Here is a 7,950-nt window from a genome sequence, read left to right on the forward strand (position 1 = left end):
AAGATCTTTTGAAGATCTTCCAGATCAGATCCAGATCTAATTTTTGGAGCAAAGATTTGCAAGGAAAAGATAATCTAGATCCTAACTCAAGTAGATACCGATAGAGGCCAGGTGACTGCGTGGCTATTTTTGAACCTCGGGCATTGCTGCGATCATCTACAGGGTAATCTAGTTATCCTAGAGATATTTCTCTAATCCTCAAGTTTTAGATTTAATTTTTATTAAATATTAGATATAAAAATTAGATCTAATAGATCTTAGATTTAAAATATCATAGGATAATTTATTATAAAATATTTCACCCCAGATCTCATTGGATCTGGAAGATCCTATAAGGAAAAAGGCGGTTTTTCCTTCAGTAATGTGAGAGACACTTACATGAAGTGGCTCAATGACCACATGACTGTGCATTGCATAATGAGGACAGCTATGAATGATGAACTTAGTCATAAGTTCAAGGATGCAGAGCCCAGAGAAAATCATTCAAATATTGAATGAGTCCTTCAGCACCCCTGTGGATGTGGAGAGACACAAAAACTCCTGCACAGTGTTCAATGCCCATATGCGAGAGGGGGCTTCAGTCACCTATCATATGTTGTATATGATTGAGCTGATTGAACATCTTTGCAAATTTGGCTTTCCATTGCATGAACAGTTAGGCAAGAATGCTATCCTTAATTCGCTATCGAAATCTTATCTATCCTTTCTCAGTCATTATAGAATAACAAAGCTTGCTGTAAACTATTATGGTTTGCTAGGATTACTATAGACTTTTGAAAAGGATCACTAGCTCCAGAAGGAGCTAGAAAATTTAGTGAGAGGTTCATCTACAGGGCATCGATCCTTTAGGAGAGAAAAGAAGAAAAAGGTGCAGAAATTCTGTGCCGTCGATCTTAAGCAGAGCAACCATCAAAATTGACAAGAGCCAAGTAGAGTGCTTCTTCTACAGAAGCTGAGTCATTAAAAAGAAATTATCCTGCTTATATAGCTACCCTTGATCCAAATGAAGGAAAAACTACCTTTTTCCTTGTAGGATCTTCCAGATTTCATCAAATTTGGGCAGAATAATTTTTTAAAATTTTATCCTATTAAGAATAGTGTCCCAAAGCCAATCGTCAGTCTGTTGACGGTTGTACTCTTTCTTGTATTAGTATATGAATTATAATTAAATAAAAATTATTTTGACATTTTTCATCATAAATTATTTCATCTTCTAATGAACTTCTGTGTTGTAGTGAAGTCCTTAGGACTATTTAGACTCGACAAAGAAGGATTTGTTGTTTAGTCCTTAAACCTGTTCGTGATCAAATGATACGTTGTTACCAAGGACAACAATATTTATCAAGTATAGGTCATTGTGTGCCATATGGGTTGGTTGTTCTCTTAACCAAGGAGTGTGGAGATACTGGTATGGCATACAGGTGAGATGTAAGGGTATATCTACACTGAATGTGACCGACTCTGAAGCTTTTTTCTGCTGTCAAGTTTTGCTCCGATGGGATATGGGTATAACTATCCCTCCGATCTGAGACCACCATAGTGACTTGCAAGCAACTCACTGCACTTAGGCACTGGACTACCTGAATTTCTAATTCAGTAACGGAAGGCTACTGGGTGTAGTCAAGTACTTGACTTGTCGGTGCGTGTCAAGATGGGATTGACCACTCCAGTTCAGGAGCTGTGTACAGTCGTGTTTCAATCTAGTAAAACCTTGGCCAGGGTACTCCTAGTGAGGAGTCACAGGACTGTTTGAGTTGAGCATGATTTGGATGATCTGATCAGAGTTGACAGTTTAACCCTGAGTCGTCCAATACACAGGGGTCAAAAGAGAAAAGTTATACAGTAACCATATTTGCGTAGGTTCTGAATGTTGCAATTGTGACTATTCGATCTATCCGAATATTGGGTACCATTGCTAGATGGTCACTTCGATTAGTACAAAAATTAGTTTCTGTACTACCGACTTAGGTTCGAACCTGCGGGGTCACACACATTAGAGGTTCCTATTTGATCTGATGGCTGGTGAAGAGTCCCACTGGACTGGGACTCTTCGACCAAGAGTTCTAATGCTCAGAGACTCTGAGTCCTACGTGTCTAGAACTCTATGATCAAGAATCAAGATTCTCTGATCATGAGTTCCACATATTTTGGATACCGGGGTCAAGAGTCCCACTGATTTGGGACTCTTCGATCAAGGTTTCATATCGATGGACTTTGATGCCCGATTGCCCATCGAATTTGGACTCAATATTTATAAGATATTTAATTAATAATTTGATCACTAATTAACTCAATTTGATTGAGTAATTATTTTTGGATCAAGTCCAATTGAATTGGATTCAGTTGGGTTTGACCCGATTAGGTTAAGAGTTGACTTAATCACCGAGGTGGTTTGGTCCCTGATTTGATCAGGGGTTGGACTTAGTCAATTCCTGATTTGATTAAGATTTTATTGAGCCTAATTAAGCCTAATTGTGTTAGATTTAATTTAGTCTAATTGTTCCTAACCTATTTTAATAAGGTTGGTTCAATTAGATTTGAAACCACCTTGACTCATCTCCCTGCGCCACCTCACCTCACCTGCGCCTATTTGAATTTATGAGAAACAAGTTCTCATGAATTTTCTCCCATGCAGAAGCCTTCCCATGCCCCTCCTTCATGCACCATTTTGAGTAGATAAAGATGGTTGGTTGGTCATTCAAATTCAAATGAAGTTTGAATTTGAATGGGCAACTAATCTCATGCGCCACCTTATCCACTTGTGCGCCACTTATTCTACACGAGAAAAAGTTTCTCGTGTATACTCTCCATGCACAAAGAAGCCCATGCCCCTCCCTTCTCATACTTAAAGTGGATAAGGATAGGTTGGTTGGCATTTGAATTCAAATTCGATTTGAATTCAAGTGAGCAACCACCTAGCTTTATCCTCTCACACGGTAAAAACACGGTCTTGCATCATTTTTAAAAGAAATGAGAAGGTGGGGCATGCGCACATCTGATATGTGAGAGAAGGGTGGCATGAGAAAAGCCTTGTGCATGAGAAAAGAAAAGAAAAGAAGAGAAAAGAAAAGAAAAAGAAAGGGTGCAAGTTTTTCTGTGTGTACCCTAGGGTTACTGCCTAGGGTTTGGAAAGTGAGAAGGTGAGCTACGAGTGTCGTGAGCCCACCAAACTTTAGAGAGAGCTTCATCAACCTCTCAAGCACCTTTTCTGATTATCCAAAGTATCTGAGAAGTCAGCAAATACCGATCGAAGGAGTTCGATCAGCATCAGCCGTCGAAAGGATTCTGCAATGAACTAGCATTCGTGAGGAGCCGATCAGATCGAGAGCTTCGTGTGGATGATCCGTAGAGGTCAGACATACTGTGTGGCTGTATTGTGATGATCAGACCATCCTGACGGTGATCAGACTACGGCGATCGACTACCTGCACGAAGGTAATGTGTTTTGAACACATAACAGTAAAATATTTACTGTAGAATTTAAAATTTTAAATTTAAATGCATGCTATATATATCATATTTAGATCTTTATATAAGGTTAATACATATTAATTAATTAGATTAATTAATAATTTTTACTGTAAAATTATAATTTTGAAAAAGTTTTAAAATTATCGTTTTACCCCTGTACTGAAATTCACAACAAATGGTATCAGTGCGAGTTCTAAAATATGATATACATTTGCATGCATAGATTAAGTAGTAATCTAAAAATTTAAAATTTAAATTTGAAATTTGAAATTCAAAATTTGAATTTTGAATTTTGAAATTTAAAATTTAAAATTCAAAATTCAAAAATTTGAAATTCAAAATTTAAAATTTATTTAAAATTTCAAAAATAAAATTTAAAATTTAAAATTCAAAATTTGAAATTCAAAATTTAAAATTTAAAATTTAAAATTTATTTAAAATTTAAAATTTGAAATTTAAAATTTAAAATTAGTATATTTAGATATACTTGATCCAAGTAGCAAGTAGTCTAATTGGGTTGGTTGCCATGATCATCCGGTCATAGGAGAAAAGTAGGGTTTAAAGGCCCTCTCCTCCCATTCGATGGGATTCTCCTATGGTAGTAGGGGTGCCAATGCGATTATATCCCATGCAGATGAAGCAGCGAAAGGACTTAATTGTAAAGATTTAATTATAAAATTTATCATGAATGTGTTAGATTAGATCTAAAGGAATATTCATGATTTATTTTGATTGAGTTATTTTCTATTATGTAATTAGCAATAGAATTGCTGTCTATGAAATGTGCTGATCCGTTTGTGAAATGAGTCAACACATTTGATGAACAGAAAATAAAACCTTTCAAATTTGAAAATTATTTTCGAAATGTCAAATCCTGACCCATCAGCCCTAATACTTAATTAAAAGAATTAAGTGTTGTCTAGTTGGTCTAGAATTATGAATTAAGACCTAAGATAATTGCATAAACTTGTGGGTCAATGGATTAGATGAATTGGGTCCATAATTGGGTTAGACCTAAGGTTAGCTTAAAGAAATGGACTAAATTAGAGTAATTGATCAAATCTAATCAAAAGTTGAATTAGGTTAGGTCAAAGACACTCTAGACTCAACTCCAATAGTTGTAGTTGAATGGGTCCATGTCTTTAACTAGACCAAGATGGACTTAATTCATGACTACGCGGTGGAACCCTATTTACTAAGTTGATCAAATTAAAACTAATGAACCGATTGGTGTCTAAGGTAAGTTCGGCAGTCTGACCAGTGGTTTTTAAGTGGGAGCTACTCGCATTGATTCGATCTCTGACGAGTTAATGGCATATCCCCACCACTGGTCTCACTTATCTGGCCAACCTGGTGAGTTAGGTTTTGATTAGATTACTTGGTGATTAGGGCTCATCCATGTCATTAGGTAAATCAATGTGACTGATTTAGGTCCTCCTAATGCTGGCTTTAATTAAATCCTTTTTAATTTGACTTGGTGAAGTCAGTGGGAGGATTGAAATTGGTTAGTCAATTTCTTCTCTTCTATCCTTTAATAAAATCCTCAAAAATTATTATGTCCCCAAAAATGATTAAGTTATTGTGATAACTAAGTCATAGCCTCCCATTAAGTGAGTGATAATGAGTCCATTAGTTTAATAATCACTGGAGGCCCAAAGGCTTGGTGCTTATTGACTAATAGAATTATCATTCATAATATGATAATTTGGTTGAGTCTTTCTGATGGTGGTCAGGTTGGCCGGCCAAAGTTGGGCCTGATCATTTATTGGTCCGATTCACCAAATCAAGTCATGTTAATGGTTGGACCTAATCAGATCTTTTCAGTGGAGGCCAAAGCCTACTGATTAGGTTCTGGGGCAAAATTAATTACTAGAAGTTATTTAGAGAAACAACTAGTTATGAACCTACCCATAGATGCACATGGGTTGACCAACCAAAGTTGGGCTCGTGTGTGGTCTGTGTGGATTCTAGTACCCACTAAGAAATTAAAGTAATTCCTCGAATTGAAGGTTGAGGCTACTAGTTCATAAAAATATTGGGAGAAACTTTAGACTAAAGTCCAAGTCTTTAGTATTAATAATTTATGTACTAATAAAGGTCTAATTTTTTTTTTATGTAGCTATGGCCACTACCCTGTCCCTCCGTCATTATTAGATAATGATAAGCTCATGGGACCTAATTTCGATAGCTAGTATCAAAAATTAAAAATCATCCTTGAGCATGAACGGATCCTTTATGTAGTAACGGATCTAGCACCTGAGGAGCCAGCCCCGAACGCTAGAGGGACGGTCCGAGATACTTATCAGAAGTGGCTCAACAATCGCACCACCATTCGGTGCATAATGCTGGTGGCAATGAATGATGAGGTCAGTCATAGGTTCAAGAATGCCCAGCCGCAGGAGATGCTTCAAATGTTAAACGACTCCTTTGGCACGCCTGACGACGTTGAAAGGCACAAAACTAGTTGTGCTATTTTCAATGCTCAGATGAGGGATGGGGCCTCAGTCACTGATCATGTTCTATACATGATCGAAATGATTGAGCACCTAAGTAAACTGGGCTTTCCCTTGCATGAGCAGCTCAGTAAGGATGCGATCCTTAATTCTTTGTCCAAGTCCTTCCTCCCCTTCCTTACTCATTTTTGGATGACAAACCTGCAGTGAACTACCACAGCTTGTTGGGGTTGCTGTAGAACTTTAAGAAGGACCACCAGCTCCATAAGGAGTCGGTGAATGTTGTGGGAGGGTCTTCTTCTGGTCGTCGACCCTTTAAGAAAGGGAAGAAGAACAACAAGAAGAAGAAGAATAAGAAGGTGCAGCCGCATGCAGGGACATCTACACAGGGTCAGACCAAGAAGCACAAGCTTGACCAGAGCCAGGCGGAGTGCTTTTTTTGCAAGAAGTAGGGGCACTGGAAGAGAAACTGTCCTCTATACATTGCCTCCCTGGACCCGAACAGGCTGAAGAAGAAGCAAGGTAATTATATGATAACACTTTGCAACTTTTTTATTTGTGATACTACTGCCTAGGTATTAGATACCGGAAGCCCTTATCATATCTGTAATTCGATGCAGGGTCTGCAGGTCAGTAAGAGATTTGATGAAGGCGAGAGGTTCCTGAATGTTGAAGATGGAAGCAAAATTTCAGTTCTAGCTTTAGGAATCATGAACCTTGTAATCAACTCTCGTAATGTAATTCTGAGTAAATGTCACTATTGTCTAAGTTTTTTATTAAATATTATTTATGTAGGCCTTTTGGCCATGTACAGTTATGAATTTTTAATAAAAAGAAACGTTTGCAATATCATTTTGAATGGTGTTATAATATTTATTGGATAACTAAATAATAGAATTTACTTACTATCATAGCCTATTAATATGGTTCAAATCTTTGATAAACATCCTAGAATGGATAATATGTCAGAAGTCTACCTTTGGCACTGTAGACTAGGTCATATCAATAAGAACAGGATAAACAGGTTGGCTCAAGAAGAAATTCTTGAAGTTGGTGATTGTGAATCAGTTCCAACCTGTGAGTCTTGTCTTCTTGGGAAGATGACCAAATCACCTTTTACTGGAAAAGATGAGCAAGCCAGTGAACTCTTGGGTCTGATACATTCTGATGTATGTGGACCCATGAGCTTAATTGCAAGAGGTGGATATTTCTACTTCATAACCTTCACAGATGACCTATCGAGGTATGGGTATGTCTACTTAATGAAGCATAAGTCGGAGTCATTTGAAATGTTCAAACTATTCCGAAATGAGGTAGAAAAATAAACTGAAAAGTATATTAAAACTCTTCAATCTGATCGAGGAGGTGAATACCTTTCCAATAAATTTCTAACATATCTTGGGGAGAATGGGATTCTCTCTCAGTGGACTCCTCCTGGAACACCACAGCATAATGGTGTGTCTGAAAAAAGAATCGGATCTTGTTGGACATGGTTCGATCCATGATGGGGTTTGCTGGTCTGCCGATCTCCCTCTGGGGATATGTACTCGAATCGGGTTGTTATCTTCTAAATAGGGTTCCGAGTAAGTCTGTAACCAAAATGCCTTATGAGATATGGATAGGACGTAAGCCAGTACTCTCGCATCTTAGGATTTGGAGGTCTCCGACTTATGTTAAACATTTAATTACGGACAAGCTTGGACCTAGGTCTGACAAGTGTTATTTCATAGGGTACCCAAAAGAGACCAAAGGATATTATTTCTACCTAGCTGATGAGCATAAGGTGTTTGTCAGCCTTAAGGCAATCTTTTTGGAAAAGGAGTTCCTTGGTGAAGGGACTGTTGCCTCTAAGGTCGAACTTGAGGAAGTTCGGTAGGTGAAAAAATCGACACAAGTTGCTGAACCTAAACCGAATTTGGTTAGATCAGATCCGGAGCCCATTGTTCCTGCACCCTTAAGGCGGTCTGGTAGAGTACCATGTCAACTGGACAGATACTATGGTTTCTTGGTCTGGGACGGCAATCCT

Source organism: Elaeis guineensis, chromosome 8, assembly GCF_000442705.2.
Source record: "Elaeis guineensis isolate ETL-2024a chromosome 8, EG11, whole genome shotgun sequence".
In the NCBI taxonomy this organism is placed as follows: Eukaryota; Viridiplantae; Streptophyta; class Magnoliopsida; order Arecales; family Arecaceae; genus Elaeis; species Elaeis guineensis.